Source organism: Triticum aestivum, chromosome 7A, assembly GCF_018294505.1.
Source record: "Triticum aestivum cultivar Chinese Spring chromosome 7A, IWGSC CS RefSeq v2.1, whole genome shotgun sequence".
Lineage (NCBI taxonomy): Eukaryota > Viridiplantae > Streptophyta > Magnoliopsida > Poales > Poaceae > Triticum > Triticum aestivum.
In genome coordinates, this window is record NC_057812.1 from 536005280 (window position 1) to 536026943 (window position 21664).

Genomic DNA, 21664 nt, shown 5'->3' on the forward strand with positions numbered 1-21664 from the left:
CGAGGCTCACAATTCTCTCCTCTCCATCCACCCTGGGAGCACGAAGATGTATCAGGACCTCAAGCAGGCTTATTGGTGGACTCGAATGAAGCGCGAGATTGCTCAGTTCGTGAATGAATGTGATGTCTGCAGAAGAGTGAAGGCAGAACACCAAAGGCCAGCTGGTCTCCTCCAACCTCTTGCCATTCCAGAATGGAAGTTTGACCACATTGAAATGGACTTCGTGACTGGGTTTCCAAAGTCCAAACGTGGCAATGATGCTATATTCGTTGTCATCGACAAACTCACTAAAGGTGCTCATTTTCTGCCGATCAAAGAGTCAATCACTGCAGCTCAATTGGCGGAACTCTATACCTCTCGAATTGTCTCGTTGCACGGTATTCCACAAGTGATCTCTTCAGACCGTGGAAGCATCTTTACCTCCAAGTTTTGGGATTCTTTTCAGAAGGCCATGGGCACCAACATCTGCTTCAGCACAGCTTTCCATTCGCAAACTAGCGGTCAAGTCGAGCGTGTCAACCAGATTCTTGAAGATATGCTCAGGGCTTGTGTGATCTCCTTCGGCATGAAGTGGGAGGATTGTCTTACTTATGCTGAATTCTCCTACAACAACAGTTTTCAAGCAAGTTCGAGCAAGGCCCCATTCGAAATTCTGTATGGCAGGAAGTGTCGTACCCCTCTCATCTGGTCTGAAATCGGTGAACGTCAACTTCTGGGTAATGACTTAATCACAGAGGCAGAGGAAATGTGCAAAGTCATTCGAGATAACCTCAAAGCAGCCCAATCCCGTCAGAAGAGCTACTATGATAGTAAGCACCGTGATTTGGCTTTCGAGATCGGAGATCATGTTTACCTCCGCGTCTCTCCAATGAAAGGTACTCGTCGCTTTGGTATCAAAGGGAAGCTTTCCCCTAGATACGTGGGACCTTTCAAGATCGTCAGCAAGAGAGGCGATCTCGCCTATCAACTCGAGCTTCCTTCAAACTTTGCAAATGTTCATGACATGTTCCATGTCTCTCAGCTCCGAAAGTTCTTCAAGACTCCTGACCGCACCGTCAACTTCGAGGACATTGAGATCCAAGAATATCTCTCTTATTGTGAGCACCCCGTTGCTATTCTTGAAGAGACTGAACGCAAGACTCGCAACAAGTCAATCAAATTCCTCAAAGTCAAGTGGTCACACCATTCCGACCGTGAAGCTACCTGGGAATGCGAGGATCACCTCCGTTCTGAGTACACGGCATTCTTTCAGTCCTAGATCTCGGGACGAGATCCTTTCGTAGTGGTGGAGTGTTGTAACACCCCGGATATGATTTTCCCAATATGTACTCCAACTCTTGCCGTTTCCGGCGTTAAGTTATTTTATTTTCTCGGGTTCGGGTTTTGTCTCCATGTGTTGTTGTCGTGGTCATGCATCTCATATCATGTCATCATGTGCATTGCATTTGCATACGTGTTCATCTCATGCATTCGAGCATTTTCCCCGTTGTCCGTTTTGCATTCCGGCGCTCCTTTCTCCTCCGGTGGTCATTTCTACCTTTCTTTCGTGTGTGGGGATTAAACATTTCCGGATTGGACCGAGACTTGCCAAGCGGCCTTGGTTTACTACCGGTAGACCGCCTATCAAGTTTCGTACCATTTGGACTCCGTTTGATACTCCAACGGTTAACCGAGGGACCGAAAAGGCCTCGTGTGTGTTGCAGCCCAACACCCCTCCAAGTTGGCCCAAAACCCACCAAAACCCTCTCCATCATCTAGAGCGTTCGATCACGATCGCGTGGCCGAAAACCGCACCTTATTTGGACTCTCCTAGCTCCCTCTATGCCTATATATACCTCCCCCATTCGAAATCCCGGGTCATTCCACCCGAAACCCTAGATCTGACCCTCCGCGCGCCGGACATTGTCCGCCGGTGCCGAACACGCCGCCGCCAGCCATTCCCGTGCCGCCACATGGCACCCCGCGCCGTCCCCGCTGCCACGGCCCGGAGAGCCCGGATCGGGCCCTCCCGGCCCATCTCCCCGCGCGCCGCCCGGATTCCGCGCCGCCGCCGCCTGCTCCTTGCTCCACCGCGCCGCCACCTTCGCCGGCCACGGCCACCGGCCGGCTCCGCCCCACGATGCCGGCGAGCTCCCGAGGCCGTCGCACGCCGCGCCGCCTCGCCGGGGCTGCCCACCGGCCGGCGCCGCCTCGCCTCCCCGCATCTTCTTTGACTCCGGCGACCGGAGCACCGGCCGGATCCGGCGAAGTCCCCATCTCCGGCGAGCTTCAAGTCCCTCTCCGGCGAACCTCGTAACCCGTGCGTCCAGATCTGGATCCGGATCCCGTCTCGGTTGACTTTTATCCCCGAAACCCTAATATTTTGGCTATGTTCATCACATGATAACTCCTCATCCGTAGCTCCGTTTGGGGCATTTAACATATCAAACTTAGAGAGCACATCATTTCATCTCATTACATCATTTTCATTTGAGTTCATCTTGATGCCCGAAATGCTGTTAGAAGAATGCTATTTGAGATAATTGTCAGATCTGCTGCTCCAATTAGATATTTGTCATTTTTGCCATGATTATTGTGTGCATGATATGCCCCTGAGCTCTTCATGAGTTTTGTTATATGCTTTGCCATCTATCCAGAGGTGCAACCCATGTATTTTTGTGATGTGTGTGGTGACTAGCACAAGCTTGCAAAGTGGTGCATTCGTTAATGCTGATTTCAGGGACTTAGCATTTCCACTAAGTCCTTGATTTGTTTATCTCATTATGCCATATGTTCATGTTGTGTCCTAGTGATCCGTGCCTCTTTGGAGGATGATCAGTAAGGACGTTTTGTTAATCTTGTAGTGCTCTATCCATCCATGTCTTTGTTTGCAATTATGGAGCACCCTAGCTTGAGTCAATCGAGCTCTACTTTTGTCATTTCGTGAATCTGGGCAGATTGTCTACTTGTTAGCAATTTTGCCGAGGATGTTGTAGTTGATCCGTGCATGCTATGTTATTTTTCTTGCCAAGTCTACCTTGTATTTTGTGTATTCTTGATGGCTGTATTATTAGATTGTCATGACTTGCTCTGTAATGAGTGCACCGAGCTCGTAAACATGCCTGCTTGATACATGTTTTAGCATGCTCTAGTTTTTCACTAAGTCTGAGAACTGATTGTGTTTTTGCCATGTTCAGATGCTTGCAAATGTATTTTATGATCCCTTTTGGCTCAAGGTCACTAAGGTACTTTTGTTAAACTCTTTGTGTAGCTCCATGCCATGCTTTACTTTGCCATGTTCAGGTCCTGTAGCATATAGTTTTCATGCTCCAAAGTGGGCTACCTGATCTGAAATTCCAGACAAGTGTTAATTTCACTGTCTGAAATCTGTTTACCAAATGCATTTTTGCCATGCTTGTTTGAACCTGTTAATGGATGAATTGGCCGTAGCTCAGTGCTAGTCTTTTGTTTAGCATCATGAATGGATCCCTACCATGTATTTTGATGCCGTGTTTGGGTGTTGTAGCATGTTCATCTTGTTACATTTAGATGGCTACTTGCTGTAAATCGCAGAACATGGTCATATTTGAATTGCTTGCCATTTCCAAACCGTAACTCCGATTCCGGAGTTCTTTATATCGTTTTCAAGCGATTTCATCTCATCTTTCCAGTGGCACACTTGGATTTCCCAGTTGAGGCCAGGTTCATGTGTTCCTTGTCAAATCTTGCATATGCATCACATTTTGCATCCCGCATAGCCTACCATCTTTGCATCATGTTGTTTGAGTTTGCACGTGGTTGATTGTGTCCTTGTTGCTTGTTTGTCTTGTTTGGGTACAGCCGGGAGACAAGTTTTCTAACGAGGAGCCCGTTGAGTTTGCTTTCGAGGATCCAGTCAACTCTGACAACTGTGTAGGCAAGATGATCATACCCTCGAAATCACTACTATCTTTGCTTTGCTAGATGCTCGCTCTTTTACTATGCCTATGCTATGATGCCTACCACTTGCTTTTCATGCCTCCCAAATTTCCATGTCAAACCTCTAACCCACCATGTCCTAGCAAACTATTGATTGGCTATGTTACCGCTTTGCTCAGCCCCTCTTATAGCGTTGCTAGTTGCAGGTGAAGATTGGAGACCTTTCCTTGTTGGAACATTATTTACTTGTTGGGATATCATTATATTGCCTTGTTATCTTAATACATCTATATACTTGGTAAAGGGTGGAAGGCTCGGCCTCTCGCCTAGTGTTTTGTTCCACTCTTGCCGCCCTAGTTTCCGTCATATCGGTGTCATGTTCCCGGATTTTTGCGTTCCTTACGCGGTTGGGTGATAATGGGAACCCCTTGATAGTTCGCCTTGATTAAAGCTTTTCCAGCAATGCCCAACCTTGGTTTTACCATTTGCCACTTAGCCTCTTTTTCCCTTGGGTTTCCGGAGCCCGAGGGTCATCTTATTTAAACCCCCCAGGGCCAGTGCTCCTCTGAGTGTTGGTCCAACCGAGAGATGTCCGGGGCTACCAGGGGCAACTCTGGGCTGGCCTACCCGACGTCTGGCTCATCTGAGTGTGCCCTAAGAACGAGATATGTGCAGCTCCTATTAGGATTTGTCGGCACATTCGGGCGGTGTTGCTGGATTTGTTTTAACTTGTCGAAGTGTCTTATAGAACCGGGATACCGAGTCTGATCGGAATGTCTCGGGAGAAGGTCCATTTTCCTTTGTTGACCGTGAGAGCTTGTGATGGGCTAAGTTGGGACTCCCCTGCAGGGATTTGAACTTTCGAAAGCCGTGCTCGCGGTTATGGGCAGATGGGAATTTGTTAATGTCCGGTTGTAGATAACTTGAACCTTAACTTAATTAAAATGAATCAACAGTGTGAGTTACCGTGATGGTCTCTTCTCGGCGGAGTCCGGGAAGTGAGCATGGTGTTTGAGTAATGCTTGCCGCAGGATGTCCTCTAGTTACTTGTGCGCGCTTTGCCTCCTCTTCTCGCTCTCTTTTGCAAACAGGATAGCCACCATATATGCTAGTCGCTTGCTGCAGCTCCACTTACTTACCTTGCCTTACCTATGAGCTTAAATAGTCTTAATCGCGAGGGTGCGAGATTGCTGAGTCCCTGTGGCTCACAGATTACTTCCAAACCAGATGCAGGGCCTGATGACTCCATTCCAGATGACGCGCTTGAGCTCAAGTGGGAGTTCGACGAGGACTCACGCCGTTACTATGTGTATTTCCCTGATGATCAGTAGTGGTGCCCAGTTGGGGTGATCGAGACCATGTCGCATGTTGGGTTATCTTTTATTTTGGCTCCGTAGTTGGGCCATGAGTGTTTTGTTGATGTAATGCTATTTATGTACTTTGATTGACGTGGCGAGTGTAAGCCAACTATGTACCTTCCCCTTTTATTATGTATATTACATGGGATGTTGTGATGATTGCCTAACTTGCGACATTGCTTTTAATGTGGTTATGCCTCTAAGTCGTGCCTCGGCACGTGGGAGCTATAGCCACATCGAGGGCGTTACATAGAAGGTGCATTACATAAACCAAAAGGCATGCGTCTATAAGCAAAGGTACCGAAAGGGCAAGTAAAAGTAGTCTTTTCTTGATCATCAGCTGACACAGGTATTTGAGAGAAACCAGAGTAACCATCCAGAAAGCAAAAATGTGTATGTTTGGACAATCTTTCTAGCATTTGATCAATGAAAGGCAAAGGGTAATGATCTTTCTTAGTAGCTTTAGTTAATTTGCGGGAATCAATCACCATCCTATAACCTGTAATAATTCCTTGCGGAATTAATTCATCTTTATCATTAGTGTTGGGGATATAACTACTGAGTATAAACCGCCAGGAGTGGCCGGGTTATACCTGTAATGAGTTATCCATATTGAAGCCCATGAAGACAAGGAGTATGGCACTTTACTATAAGAGATCAAAAAGCCCGGGGCCCAAAGGCGGATTAGGGCCCATAGACATAAACTGCCATAAGGTGTGTAACTTGTGTTGTAAGATAGGAAAGGATAGAAACTGAGCCGGACACGCTTATGAGCCGGCCGGGATTCTATAAACCGCCGGGCGTCAACCTGTGTATATAAAGGGACGACCCGACAATGGTTCAAGGACAGAGAAACAACAACTCGAGAGCCAGTCAAAGTGGATTCACTCCCTGGTCATCGAAACCCTAGCAATCCAATCGCAATTGGATTAGGCTTTTACCTTCACCGCAAGGGGCCGAACCAGTATAAACTCCTTGCGTCCTTTGTCCCGCTTTAACCCCTTTAAGCTGACTACGTTCCGATGGCTCCATGACTAAGTCCTCACACTAGTACATCTGTCGTGACAATCCCACGATAGTTGGCGCCCACCGTGGGGCTATCGCATGATGGTTTCAAGTTCTTAGAGGGCAGCCTCAAAGGGCTCAAGGGATACGTTGTGGGCCGGATGAACAAGAGTCATCGCAGCAAGCTCTACATCGACGATGCAGGCTGGGGCCCCGAGGCCGGTTCAATTGAGTATGGATATCGGGTCCCCTTCGGCGTTATTCACGTCTTCATTGCCAAGATCGACGAACCGGGCCCTGAGCCGGACATCTGCACCGACACCGTCGAAACGTCTCAGCGTGCGAGATCCGCCTGGGTTCAGCCTGCCATGAAGCGTGCCTTCGTGGGAGTCATCCACGGAGTGGAATCTGAGGATAGATCGGTATATGGTGGTGAAACCATCATTTACTCTGATGATGAGTCATCTATCAGAGAGAACGAGTCATTGTACCAACTGCAAGATGGCCGGTTTGGGGGCTGTTCCGATGGCGACAGTATTCCGGGCCCCTTTGATCCGTCGAGCTGAGTTGCGATCTTCATGGCCGGTACAAAGTCAGCGCATCATTATTCAACCGCAGCAGCAATAATCTTCGGTTCAGCAGCAGCGATAGCAGCTGGGGCAAGAGGCCCTGCACAACCACCGGCTCAGGTTTTATCCGATTTATTTGACACTTTGGCAACACTGCTGGCGGCTGAAGTTTACCTGGTGAATCAGGATCAACATAATGTGGAAGTCGCGAAGGTAAAGGATTAGATAGCTCAAGCCAAGGAAGACCTGGCAACCGAGAACACAAGAATGGCTGCGGAGCGGGCCGAGGTGGATGCACAGGCTTATCGGCTGATGTTGGATCAGAACACATCAAATGATGTAATGAGGAGAAGGTACCAGTGCCACCTGCCTCCGGTTTATGAGCCAAGGAATCTCTTTAACACGCAGGAGCAGGAAACGGTAACCAGCCAGTGGTAAACCGTATAGAAGCACCTGGAACAGGGGCGCCGGTTCAACCGCGCACAATGGATCCGCCTCGTCCGAATATCCCGCCGCAGAACGTGTCAACGCCTCCGGGTCATTACTCCAACCCCCTGGATAACATAGTCGCTGCCGCTTCATGATTGGCAGCCCTCCCAGTCGAAGGTGAGTCCCCTGTAGCGGTTGAGAAGCGACGGGCTAGGGAGCTCCTTGAGACAGCTTTGACTCAGCAGCAGGCGTATTCATACAGCCGCGAGAGGATTCATTCGACCACCCACCCAAGCCGGAGTTACAACAGGCACCTTGATGAACTGGCCATGTCAAGCAGTGCACGGGACCGTAACCCACCTCGAGGGCATAATCCGGCAGGTGGTGGTACTAATGCTCAGGATTAGGTGGATCAGGGTAGAGCGCGTCGAGAAGCCGAGTTAGCGGTGCAGTACGCGGCCCGTCAGCTTACTCCAGTTCATCCAACAACTTCGGTGGAGCCAGGAGTTACCTCCAGCTCTTTGGGGGTGCCGTGTCTCGCCCCGGCTCTACATAATGTTTGGCTGCCTAAGGATTTCAAAGGTCCCCGCAAAGTGCCCAATTATACTACCGATTTACCCCCCGAGTCATGGATCGAAATCTATGAGATGGCAATGGAGATGTTGGACGTGGATGATGCGGCTTGTGCTAAATACTTCACCATGATGTTGGAAGGAACAACTCGCACTTGGCTGAAAAGTTTGCCAGCTAACTCCATTGGGTCATGGGTTGCGTTAAAGGCCCGGTTTATCTAGAATTTCAAGGACACGTGCAAGCAGCCCATGTCAATTGTGGACTTAGCCGCCTGTGTCCAAGAAGAAGGTGAATCGACAACCTATTGGGTGCACCGGGTTTCGGAAATCTTGCATTCATCGGACCGCATTAATGCCGATACAGCAGTCTTAACTTTGGAGGGCAATTGCCGGTTCACGCCTTTGAAGCTGAAATTGGGACGGCTCAAGCGTCACTGCAATGACATGGGAATGCTTATGGCAGCTCTGGTTAAGTATGCCGACTCTGATAGTACCAAGAACCCTGAGTATGATGATGAAAAGCCGAGGAAGGGAAAGAAGAGTGGCAGTAACAAGGGGCAGCAGCATAACCCGACGGGTCATGGAAACAACAGTAAGCGCAAAGCAGATAATAGTTGGGATTTTGTGGCTAACACCAACATGCAGAATAATAATCAACGTCGTAAGGGTAAACCGCCCCCATAGAGTGGAGGATCAAGTGTCAATCTTGAGCGCCTGTTAAACCAGCCTTGCCCAAGGCACGGGACGTGAGAGAGACCATCCACGCACCTTTGGAAGGATTGCTTTATTATGCGGGAGTTCAAAAACTCGGATCTTTTCCAATACGATCATGGGCCGCCCGGCGGTTCAGGAGGCGGTTCTCATGGGCCAGGTTATGGTGGAGGCAGTCAGGGCAACCAGGGTGGTTATAATCATCAGGGGAGTCAACAGCAACAACAATCGGGTTACCAGAGCAATCCGAATCAGTTGAATAGTGGGCAGTATCGTGTCTTCACCACTAGCTTATCAGCCGATTAGGAGAGAAAGCAATCCCTCTATATCAGATGATGAAAAAGACAGATAATTTTGTCTTGAGTGATACTGCTAATGCGGTGTTTGAGGACTTGAAAAAGCAGTTAGCTGAGCCATCTATCCTTGTTGCTCCGGTCGATAAAGAGTCGTTGTTGTTATATGTGGCTGCTAATGCCCGGGATGTTAGTGTGGCCATTGTGGTGGAGCGCAAGGAAGCTAGGAAGGAGTATCCGGTTCAACGACCGGCTTATTATATCAGTGAGGTGCTTATTGAGTCCAAACATAGGTACCCACATTGGCAAAAACTGGTGTATGGAGTTTTCGTGGCAAGCCAGAAGCTTAAGCAGTATTTTCAGGGTCATCCCATCACTGTGGTCAGTTCTGCCCCTTTGGGAGATATAATCCAAAACAGGGAAGCAACTGGCCAAGTTTCCAAGTGGGTGTCAGCGTTCTGGGAATGGGGGTCCCCAGACTTGCCTTCCTGCGGCCCATGGCGTGGCTAAGCCAGCAGACTGTACGGCCCATCTTCACCAACAAGGCACCCAGACCCTCGCGAGGAGCCCAGCCTCGTGAGGCGAACAATGCAAGACCTCCTCAGGAGTGGTCTGGTCAGGCAGGCTCGCGAGGAGCGGAGATATCAAGGCGAGGCGAACCTCACGAGGCGCTCGTCACGTGAGCCATGACGATCGACACCAGGCGGGCGCCAGCGCGCGCAGCGTCCTTGTTTCATCTTTGGTGCAAAGGAGGCAAGCGCAGCCGTGGAGTACCGAGGCATCATGCAAAGGTTGCCATTTCAGTGCAACAAGACCAAGACCAGGAGGACGGCAAGGCGGAGGTCATCGTGGAGCCCGAGACGGCGTCACCCTAGAGCCTTTCACAGGCGCGGACTACCTTTTGTCAGGATAGCCTGTACTAGTTGCCCCCCTTCAAATTAGCCCGCCATTGTTGGCTCCCTTCCCGCTCGATATTTGGGAAGAGGACCAGGGCCTCTATAAGTAGAGCTAACCACCATAGGAGGGGAGGGATTGAATCCTCGCACATAAGTTCATACGCACAAGAACACCTCAACCTCAGGAGGCTGTTCTTCCCTTGTACTGTTCATCATCAGCCCAAGAGGCAATCCACCACCACCACACTGGAGTAGGGTATTACACCACAATGGTGGCCCGAACCAGTATAAACCTTGTGTCTTTCTGTGTTGCGAGTTTGTCGAACTCAACCGCAAGATCTTAGCGAGCTTGAGCTTAGATTGGTAGAGGGGAAAGACTTCGCGCGCACCCCAATGTTCGAACCTTAAGGGTTAGCCGGAAGCCCACATCCGACATTTGGCGTGCTAGGTAGGGGTGCACCAGAGCTTCTTCTCCGCCAATCAGCTCTCCGACGTTCACCGGCTACGATGTCTAGCGACCCAAGGGCCGGATCCGACCGCTGGGCAGCCTGGCCGGCCCGGACGGCGCCGCCTGCCCATGAAGATCTCGACCCCGCACCCCAAGCGGCGCGGGCACCACCAAGCTCCGCCGGGCATGGACAGCGTGGCCAGGCATCATCCACCCTCACCCCGCGGCAAGTATGAGCCACTGCAAGAGCAGCGAGTCATGCCGCAGCAACAGCGCCGCACTCACGGCAGGAGCAAGCAAACATGCGGGCGACACTCATAGTGGCAAGGGAGCTGCTACGATGCAGACTGATGGAGAGCGGCCGGGACACACTGCTTGAGCGTGTTGCTGAGCTGCTGGACGCAGCGGCGTCGGGAGCACCACCCTTCTGCTATCAACTCCCCTCCCATACCACTGCAAGGTCGCGCGGCGATCCTCACCACACCTGCACGCCATCGACTATGCCCGGGGGCTTTGTCAACATCAGCACAGCCGGCGGCGTAGGGGGCTCCAACCCCCCATGTCGCCCTCGAAAAACGCGAGCGCAAGCGTCACCCCCCATGGTCCTGGCCAGATGTCGTATTATCATCCCCAGGACACCATCATGGGCGGAGCAACATGGAGTGTGGGGCACCATGGCGAGGTGTTCGGGGTGACGGCCCCGGAAGCCTACGTGCCCTGCATGATGGACCAAGGGTACGCACCAGAGGACGACCTCGGCTCATTCGTTGGAGAAGATTGGGGAGAAGGGGCACTAGGAGTCGAAGCTTTCCAAGAGCCAGCGGAGAACCGACGGCAACTACAAGGTACCGCTAACCTCTCAGGAACAGGCTTATGCTAACCATGGGCTGCAGATGAATCAGGTTGCAGCATCAATGGCCACCCCGGCACCGCGGCACCCGTTTCAACAAGGGAGACACGTTGGGGGCCACCGGGAGGAAGCCAGGAGCAAGGCCCCTACCCAAGGCACGCGAAACCAGGGAACACCCGGAGGTAGGCCCTCTACTGGGGTGGCTTCAACAACCCTTCCCCCGACAGAGGACCCGTGGTCGCCGAGGAAACCGCCGGCTTCCTCTTTCCCTCCTTTGTGTCGTCCTGGTCTCCGGTCGGCTCAAAGGAGGTCAAGGGTGGTGCAAGGCGGGGCCCTCGTCTGGTGATATGAAGCAAGGCTGATACCTGTGAAGAAGGCCCAGTGCCTGTGAAGCTCGCCGCCCGTGACACTCTCATGTAATAATGAGTTGGGGCTGTACACACCCCGGAGTCTCAGGAGCGCCCGCCTCAGGCCCTGGGGCTCCCTCCGATGCCTAGTGGACAGCACTTAGCTCCGCGCTGGTGAGAAGACTTGAAGACCCGAAGACTAGACTAGGTGCCGGGCGCGGCCTTTTGCTTTGAATCTTTCTTTCTGTGGCTTTGCTTTCTAAGTCTGGACTTAAGTTGAAGCTGAATTTTTATCGATGCGCGCGGGGGTGCCTTTTCTCGTTCAAGCTGTTTCTCGCCTTCTAGATCTTGTTTGGTTTGGGACTCACGTCCATCGCCTTTCCCTCACAAAGCTGCTCGCGAGCCGGACCGTGCAAAGCACGCGCTAGCACTACGCCTGGTGATCACCCCTTGCGGGGCCCCTTCAAAGGGCGATAAGCTCCGCAGGATTCTCAGGAACTCATCGCCTCACCACCCAGCCCTAAGCAGGCGCTGACTAAGGTAATCCACGACGGGAAACTCACCCCCAGCTTCATGAGCTCACGAGGACACATACCCACATCGCATAGGAAAGTAAAAATTGTCATTTGCTTACACGAGGGGCTCCCCCTCTCAAAATGCTCTTACAAGTTTTCTAAGGGCCGCGCCCGAGTTTTGCATGCAGAATAAAACAACAGGAGAATATGGGATCAGCCAGAGATATCGCTCGCTGCTGCGTCCATCGACGCATCGCTCGCATCGTCATCATCTTCATCGAAATCGCCGCCGCCGTCGGCGACGCCCCCCGTCGCCGTCGTCAACCACGTCACCTTCGTCTGCGATGACCACCACCCCATTGTTCTCCGAGGTGAAGGCCCTGACCAACGCATCGACATGGTCCTCTACCCAACGTGCCAGGTCGCCCCGGACGGCCATGGGTACAGGGGCAATGGCGGTATCGAAGTCGAAGTTTGGGTCGGCGTTCAGGAGGTGGCTGAAGACACAGGAGAAGGCGTGCTGAAGCAGGCCACGACCCCTCTCCTCCACAAGCTACCGAGCTCTGGCAGATTGAGCCTCCAGGCACGTCACCACCTCGGTGAAGAAGGTCAGGTGGCTGGCGTAGTCACTTGAGTGAGGGGTCGGGGCGTTCTCATCACAGATATAGCCCAGGGCGGTGTTGGCCCTGTTCCAAAGGTATGAAGCATAGGAGCGTGCTCGCGCTCCAGCGTTCGGCGTTGAAGCAGTTCCTCCCTGTTTTGCCGAGCGAAGGCCTCGGCGTCGTCAACTCACCTTCGGAGGGAAAGCAGCTCGGCACGGGCGGAGGCCAAGTCCTCCTGCGCCGTAACCAAGGCGGCGGTTGTGGCCTCCGCACGCCTCTCGGCCTCGTCCAACCTGGGCCGGAGGGTGGCGGCTCTACTCACACCCTCCTGACCGGCGAGCTTTAGCTTCAAGTCGTACCAGCCCTCCAGATCTGCGTGAACCTCGGCCACCCGGCGATTGATCTCCTCCTCGACTCTGGCCTCGCGGTCCCCAATGGCATCTTTAGCTTGAGCGACTTGACGCTCCCTCGTCTCCAGTTGCTCGAGCTCGAGGCTGCGCTCCATGGCCTCCAGGGCCAGCGTCTCCTCGCGTCGTCGGACGCAAGGGCGGCCCCGCGCGCCTCGACCTGCTGCTCGAGGGACGCGCTCCAGGCCTGGAGCTCCCACACGCGCTCCACGGCAGCCTCGCGGCAGCAATCGGCCTCGTGAGCTTCTTCCAAAGCTCAAGAGCAGGCATCATTGGCTATCATGAGGGACGCCTCAGCCTTTGCATTCTCGAGGTCGCGATGATAACAGCCTAGGTTGATGGCCACTCGCAGCTCGCGCCGCTCCTCCACCAACCGAAGACTTTCAGCCTCAAGACGCGAGTCGACACCAGTAAGCTCTTCACCAAGGTGGTTCATCGCGCCCATCGCCTCCTGGAAGAGCTCGTGGCGGACCACGTTGCGCCCGCACTCGAGCTCGAACGCTCGGCCCACCTCGTCTTCCACCTCGGGGGCTGTGGGTGGAGCATAAAATGGTGCACCACCTCCCGGTTGGGGGCTGGGGGCTGGCGCGGCCCTAGACGCCAGCTGACCCTCGTGAGGGGCCCGAACCGAACAAGGCCCACTACTTGAGGAAGACTCCAGGATCGAGGCTAGCCAGCTACCAACCATGACCAAGGGAGGAGCCATTGGCATGCCTGCTGCGCTCCAAGCAAGGCCGCGAAGAAAGGATGGCGAAGGCGCAAGCTCTGGGTGCCTCGATGACGGACCAACTCCCCTGGCTGACCTCACGCCGTGAGCAGCGTCAGAGCCTGTAGCGATGGAGCTTGGCGGGCGCGATGGGACGAGAGGGAACTGCTTCTCTGAAGGTTTCGCGGCCTTAGCAGAAGGGGACCTGAGGGGACAATCATCAGGAAAGGAAGGCGACACATAGAAGATCACCAAGATAAGGTACTTACTCGTCTACAGCGATGTACTTCCGTCGCTTCAATGGTCCAAAGATGTTGCCGCCGCTGGGGGATCCCTTCCTCTTGCGGAGCTCCTCGAAGTACACACAAAGGCGACCGAAGCGCTGGACGTGACGGCCGGAGCGCGGCGGAGCCGAAGAAGAAACAAGAGGGATGGCTTCAGGGGAGCCCGGCTGCGGCAAACAGCCCGGCTCTCTCTTGCTGTGACCTCCTGGGGCTCCTGGAGCCTCGGCCTCGGGAGCCGCATGCCGCATCTCATCAGCGAGCAACGCCTCAGGAGGGGCATCACAAGCTCCCGAGGACGACGCCCCTAGATCACCGCTCGGCATGTAGCGACCAGACCTCAAACAGTCCAATCTCTGTGCTCCGGTGTCATCCCTGGATCAGTAATGCTGACACCACACAGTACTTGAAGGATTTATAGCAGAGTAGCAATCACACAATATTACATCGAGTGTTTCAAAAGAGAACTTATTACAATAAATATGGCTTAAGGCCATCTAATAACGATAACAGGGGAAGGCTTGGAAGATAAGTGAGTCCATCAACTCCAATGGCATCACTGAGTATAGAACCACGACCTAAAAACTCCTTAATCATCGTCTAAAAAGTCTGCAACATTAACGTTGCAGCCCGAAATGGGTCAGCACATGGAATATGCTGGCAATGTAACACATAGAGAGTAATGGAAAGAAACAACTATACTATATGCATATTTGGCTGGTGGAAAGCTCTATGGTTACAATTTTGCGTAAAGCCAAATTTTCCCTACTACAAAGGAATAAATTTATTTAACTATCATGGTGGTTGTTAAACATTGAGAATGGTTGACAGCATTCTCAATCCCAATTAAGCATCATCATTAAACAAACCCATCAAAATTAATTTTATAGTAACATGTTGAGATTCACATGATAATCCAGGTACTAGATACTCAAGATGTCCATAACCAGGGACACGGCTAATCATGATTAGTTTATACACTCTGCAGAGGTTTGCGCACTTTTCCCCACAAGACTCGATCGCCTCCGTTTGGTTTCTCGCACTACATGGTGTTTGAGAAGACGGATGACCGAGACATAGTCTTTCAGAAGCGCTAGCACCTTACGATCGGGTAGACCGTTACACCTACTTTCCCCTACATCTGCTAGTCTACCACTGTAAGCGTTCGCACAACTTAATCAACTATGCTAGAGCCCATAATAGCTTGTGGCTGCACACGGAAGTTTCTAGCATGAATAATCTCATGATCCCTTTGAGCCTGGGTGGCGGTCCAAAAGAAAACAGGCAATCCTGGAATACCCAGGTACCTCAATCCACCCAGATGTGTGTTTAAGTTGCCACCTTAAATAAACCATTAATTAACAATCTCACTTCTGTCATGGATACACTCACCCAATCCACGTCTACTAGCATAGCATGGCATAATAAGCAAACGTAGAAGTAGCTCCCAAAGGTTTGATAATAAACAGGTAATAGGTACTACCTCAACTACTCCTAAAACCCACAATTTAATTAGATCCTAATCATGAAATGTGTGAGGATTGATATAATGCAATAAAACTGGGTAGTAGGTGGTATGATCAAAGTGTTACTTGCCTTGCTGATGATCCGGGAAACCTAGCGATTTGAAGTAACAAGCGGCACACTCCGGGTACCCTAACGCATACAAACAGGCATACAAGAAGTACTCAGCTAATGCACAGGTTAAACTCAAATAATAGGTCTAACCAGAAGGTTCAACTTAAGAACTCCGGTTGGCAAAAAGAATCAAATCGAATGAAGCAACGAAAGTCAAAGGGCAAAAGAAACAGGCTTCATTTACTATTCTGGATCTAGGGCAATTTTTAAAGTGGCAAAAATTTGTTTGAGTTGGTTAATCGGAAAGAGGGTTTCGAGACGAAACTCCAAGCGCTTGAATCGCATGATCCCGATAAACAAGCGAAAAGTTAGACTAAAACGAAAATCAGACCACAAATCGCGATCAGAAAAAATCGCGGATTTAATCCGAGAAAAAGAAGAACGACGAACGTTCGTTAAAACGAACGAATGGACGAATGCTCGCTATTTAAATAAACCAGAAAAACCAATCTAACGAAAAAACAGATCTAAGTTTTTTTTAAAACGATCAGTTTTCTTCGCGAAAACCGAGGCAACAGCGTCTACCTCGACGGCTCCGGCAAACGGCAGCGGCGGCGGCGTGGCTCCGGCGATCGGCGGCGGCAGCGGCGGGGCGGGCTTGGGGCGGCTAGGGTTTGGGGTGGGGTTCCGGCTGGGCCTCTCCGGCTTATAAAGCCGGACGGCCTCGTGTCCGGGTCGGACACGGCCCGTAGGTCGGTTGCGTTTTTTTTAAATAGTTATGCTCAGAAAAAAACAAAAGGAATACTAAACGGACTCCAAAAATCCCGAAATAAGTTTTCCCCGGCTTCTAAAATCAAGCCGCACAGGATGAACATTTATTTGGGGCCTAAATGCAATTTTTAAAAATGCGCATTTTTCCTAAATTCAAATAAAATAGCAAATAAACCAAATAAAATCTTATTTGTTTTTTTATTAAATCCTCAATATTTCTTTATTTTGGGAAGGTCATTTTATTCCCTCTCTCATATTTTTGTAATAGAAATAATGGAATATAAAATAAATAAAATCAAAAGATCCTATTTTCAAAATTTGAGACAACTCAAATATGAAAATAACGAAATCCCCAACTCTCCCCGAGGGTCCTTGAATTGTGAAAAATTTCTAGGATCAACCAAAATGCAATAAATATGATATGTAATGATGATCTAGTGTATAACATTCCAAATTGAAAATTTGGGATGTTACAAACCTACCCCCCTTAAGATGAATCTCGCCCTCGAGATTCGGGTTGGGTAGAAAATAGGTGAGGGTGGTCTTTCAGCAATTCTTCCTCTCGTTCCCAGGTGGCTTCATCCTCCGTGTGGTGGCTCCATTGAACCTTGCAAAACTTGATAACCTTGTTGCGGGTGACTCGACTGGCATACTCTAAAATCTTAACTGGTTTCTCCTCATAGGTCAAATCACTGTCCAGCTAGATTGCTTCCAGTGGTACCGTATCTCTCAGTGGTATGTCAGCCATCCCTACGTGGCACTTCTTCAACTGGGATACATGGAACACGTCGTGAACTCCTGACAATCCTTCGGGCAATTCCAATTTATAGGCAACTCCTCCCATACGCTCCAAAACTTTGTATGGGCCTACAAAACGTGGTGCTAATTTTCCCTTAACTCCAAAGCGCTTAACTCCTCGAAGTGGTGATACACAAAGATAAACTCGGTCTCCGATTTCCTAAACTGTCTCCTTGCATTTAGAATCTGCATAACTCTTCTGCCTAGATAGAGCTACCTTGAGCCTATTGCGAATCAATTTCACTTTCTGCTCAGACTCCTTTATCAAATCCGGTCCAAACAACTAGCAGTCTCCAACTTCATCCCAAGACAATGGGGTCCTGCACCTCCTTCCGTACAAGGCTTCGAAAGGGGCCATCTTTAAACTGGATTGATAGTTGTTGTTGTAAGAGAACTATGCATACGGCAAATTCTCGTCCCAACTAGATCCGTAATCTAGCGCACAAGCTCTTAGCATATCCTCCAAAATCTGATTGACTCTCTCAGTTTGTCCATCTGTCTGCGGGTGGAAAGCTGTGCTAAACTCTAGTCTGGTTCCCAAAGTCTCATGCAACTGATTCCAGAACTTTGAGGTAAGCTGGGTTCCTCTATCTGCTACAATGTTCCTTGGAACTCCATGCAGACATACGATCCTAGTCATGTATATCTTTGCCAACTTTGCACTGGTATAGGTAGTCTTCACTGGAAAGCTACCTTTGTCAAACGATCGACTACAACCCATATCGAGTCATAGCCTGAACGTGTTCTGGGCAATCCGGTAATAAAATCCATGCCTAGCTTATCCCACTTCCATTCGGGTATCGGCAATGGTTGTAGCAATCCTGCTGGCTTCTGATGCTCTGCCTTCACTCTCTGACATACATCACAAATTGCTACATACTTCGCAATATCCTTCTTCATTCCGGTCCACCAGAAAATATCCTTCAAATCCAAATACATCTTGGTATTTCCTGGGTGAATCGAATATGGTGAATCATGGGCCTCTTGTAAAATTAACTTCCTGATCTCCGGATCATTGGGCACATAAACACGGTCTTCAAACCATAGGGTATCGTGCTCATCCTCGCGAAATCCCTTAGCTTTTCCTTTGCTCATTTTCTCCTTAATAGAAGCAATCTCCTTGTCAGTCCTTTGAGCTTCTCTGATCTTATCCTTCAAAGTAGACTGAATCTCCAATGCTGCTACATAGCCTCTCGGGATTATTTCCAAACATAGCTCTCGAAGATTTTCGGCTAACTCCCTTGGTAAATCTACCATCATTAAGGTGTTGACGTGGCTCTTACAGCTCAACACGTCAGCTACAATGTTAGCCTTTCCAGGGTGATAATGCAATCTCATATCATAATCCTTGATGAGCTCCAACCATCTCCTTTGTCTGAGATTCAACTGCTTCTGTGTGAAAATATACTTCAAACTCTTATGATCTGTGTACACCTCGCAATGGTTTCCAATCAGAAAATGTCTCCAAGTCTTCAGTGCATGCACTACGGCTGCTAACTCCAAATCATGTGTAGCATAATTCAACTCATGAGGCTTAAGCTGTCGTGAGGCATATGAAACAACTCTCCCTTCCTGCATAAGCACTGTGCCAAGTCCTCGACGTGAAGCGTCGCAATACACCTCATAATCCTTGGTCTAGTCTGGCAAAATCAACACTGGTGAGGTAACCAAACGTTTCTTCAACTCCTGAAAACTAGCCTCACATTCCTCCGTCCATATGAACTTAGTATCCTTCTTCAACAACTCCGTCATGGGCTTTGCAATATTTGAGAAATTCTCAATAAACCTCCGGTAGTATCCTGCGAGTCCAAGAAAACTCCGAATCTCTCCAACTGTGGTTGGCGCTTCCCACTTGGTCACGGTATCAACTTTAGTGGATCTACTGCTATACCTTCTCCGGATATAATGTGTCCGAGAAATCCAACTTCTTTCAACCAAAACTCACATTTGCTAAACTTGGCATATAACTGATGTTCTCTGAGCTTTCCAAGAACCAAACGCAAATGCTCCTTATGCTCCTCTTCATTCTTCGAGTAAACCAGGATATCATCAATGAACACTACGATGAACTTATCCAAGAACTCCATAAACACTTTGTTCATCATGTTCATAAAATATGCAGGTGCGTTAGTCAGACCAAATGACATAACGGTATACTCATACAACCCATACCTGGTGGTAAAAGTCATCTTGGGTATATCATGTTCCTGAATCTTAAACTGGTGGTATCCTGATCGCAGATCGATCTTGGAAAATACCTTAGCTCCTTGCAATCGATCAAACAGATCATTGATCATCGGTAGTGGGTACTTGTTCTTGATGGTTACTTCATTCAAACCTCGATAATCAACAACCATCCTTAACGATCCATCCTTCTTCTCCACTAGAAGTATTGGCGATCCACAAGGCGATGAACTTGGGCGAATATATCCTTTATCCAGCAACTCCTTAATCTGCTTCTTAATTTCCACCAAATCCTTTGCGGGCATCCTATATGGTCTCTTTGATATTGACCCTGTGCCTGGCAAAAGCTCTATCAAAAACTCAATATCTCTATCCGGTGGCATGCCTGGCAACTCTTCTGGAAATACTTCGAGGAAATCCTTCACTACTGGTACTTCCTCCTGCACAACTCCTGTTAAACAATTTACTTGAGTCCTCTTCGGCACATGCCGGGATACATACTTGATCCTTCTCCCTTCTGGGGTGGTAAGCAAGATAGACTTATTGGCGCAATTGATGTTTCCTCCATACATCGACAACCAATCCATACCCAGAATTACATCCAAACCTTGTGATTTCAATATTATCAAATCTGAGGGAAACACATGCCTACCTATACTTAATGGCATTTGAAAACATCCTTGGCTAGCCATATACTCCGCTCCTGGTGAGCTTACTAACATAGGTGTTCTAAGTACTTTGGTGGGCAGGTTATACTTATCCACAAATCCCCTTGATATGTATGAATGCGATGCACCAGTATCGAAAAGAACGAGTGCAGTAAATGACTTAACCAAAAACTTACCAATTATTGCATCCGGCTGCTCTTCAACCTCCTACATGTTAACATGGTTCACCTGTCCCCTGTTGAAAGGGTTCAACTTCTTCCCAAAGCTTCCATTGCCATTTCCATTCTGGGATTCAGGACATTCATTGGCATAATGTCCGGTCTTCTGGCACTTAAAACAAGTGACTTGGCTCAGGTCTCTCTTGGCTGGGGTTGATGGGTTCATGCGGTTCTGGCTGTTGCTTCCTCCATTCCCATTACCATTCTTGGTGCCATTGTGATTGTGCGAGCTACCTCCTCCATGCGTATGTTGAAAATGTCCTCCCGGTCTAGGGGTAAAACGTGGCCTCTGTTGAGCTCCTGAATTGTGCTTCCCTTGTCCATACTTCCTCTTGCGATTCTCAATCTGTTGCTGCTTCCCTTCAATCATAAGAGCATGATCTACCAACTCCTGGTAGTTGTTGAAGGTTGCTACCATCAACTGCATGCTCAAATCATCATTCAGTCCTTCCAGAAACTTCTCCTGCTTAGCTGAATCCGTAGCAACGTCATCTGGGGCATAACATGCTAGCTTATTAAATCCTCCACATACTGGCCAACTGTCCGTCCTCCTTGGTGCAAGTTGCGAAACTCTTGCTTCTTCATGGCCATAGCTCCTGCTGAAACATGGGCAATTCGAAACGCCTGCTGAAACTGGTCCCACGTGATAGTGTCGACAGAGAAAGTGGCTGTGAAATTCTCCCACCATGATGCTGCGGTTCCTTCAAGCTGATGTGCGGCAAACTTCACCTTCTCCTCGTGGTCAACTCTCTAGTTGTCTTGCGGAGCCAATCATCTGCTACTATCGGCTTGGTGCTACTGGAAAACACTAGCGGATTTAGCCTAAGAAAACGAGCTAAGTGATCAACAGGTGGTGGTGGTGGTGGTGGGTTGTTGTTCCCCTGATTTTGATTCTGGACTAGCAACTGCATCAATGTGTTTTGCCGCTGGATCAACTGGGTGAGCTCCGGTGTGAAGGTAAATCCGGGGTCACGTCTCGGAGGCATCTGAGGGTTTAGAAAAGATGAGATTTAAGAATAGAGGGGTCTAAAGAGAAAACACTACCCATATGCACATGAGGCAAAAGCAAACAATTCATTCCATTCAATCAATCAAACAAGGGCATACAATCGATCGAACTATCACAAAAGTGCTCGAACTATAATATTTACATGGTGGACTACTACTACTTATGAGGTGGTCTACTAGAAATACTCTTCGCTTGCAGACTCCATGATATCTGCTCCAGCTTCATCAACGTAGTCATCATCGCTATCATCTGGATCTGAGTTGGTGTCGTCGATGATGATGTAGTCTTCCGGGCGAATCTCCTTGGGTTCTTTGTCTTCTTCTACCGGTGTAGAGCCTCCCATAAATATTCCAATCTTCATTGTTAGGTCGGCATTCTTATCCACTAATACTTCAATTTCCTCTTCATAATCTTCACGTGTAGCCTTGAGTTCTTCCTCCAGTTCTTTGATTCTTGTCTTTGCCTTCTTCAGGTCTATCATGTCGGCACACATCTGGTTCTCCTGATGTCGAATGTGCTAGTTTAACTCCTGGATAAAAGCTGCAATTGATC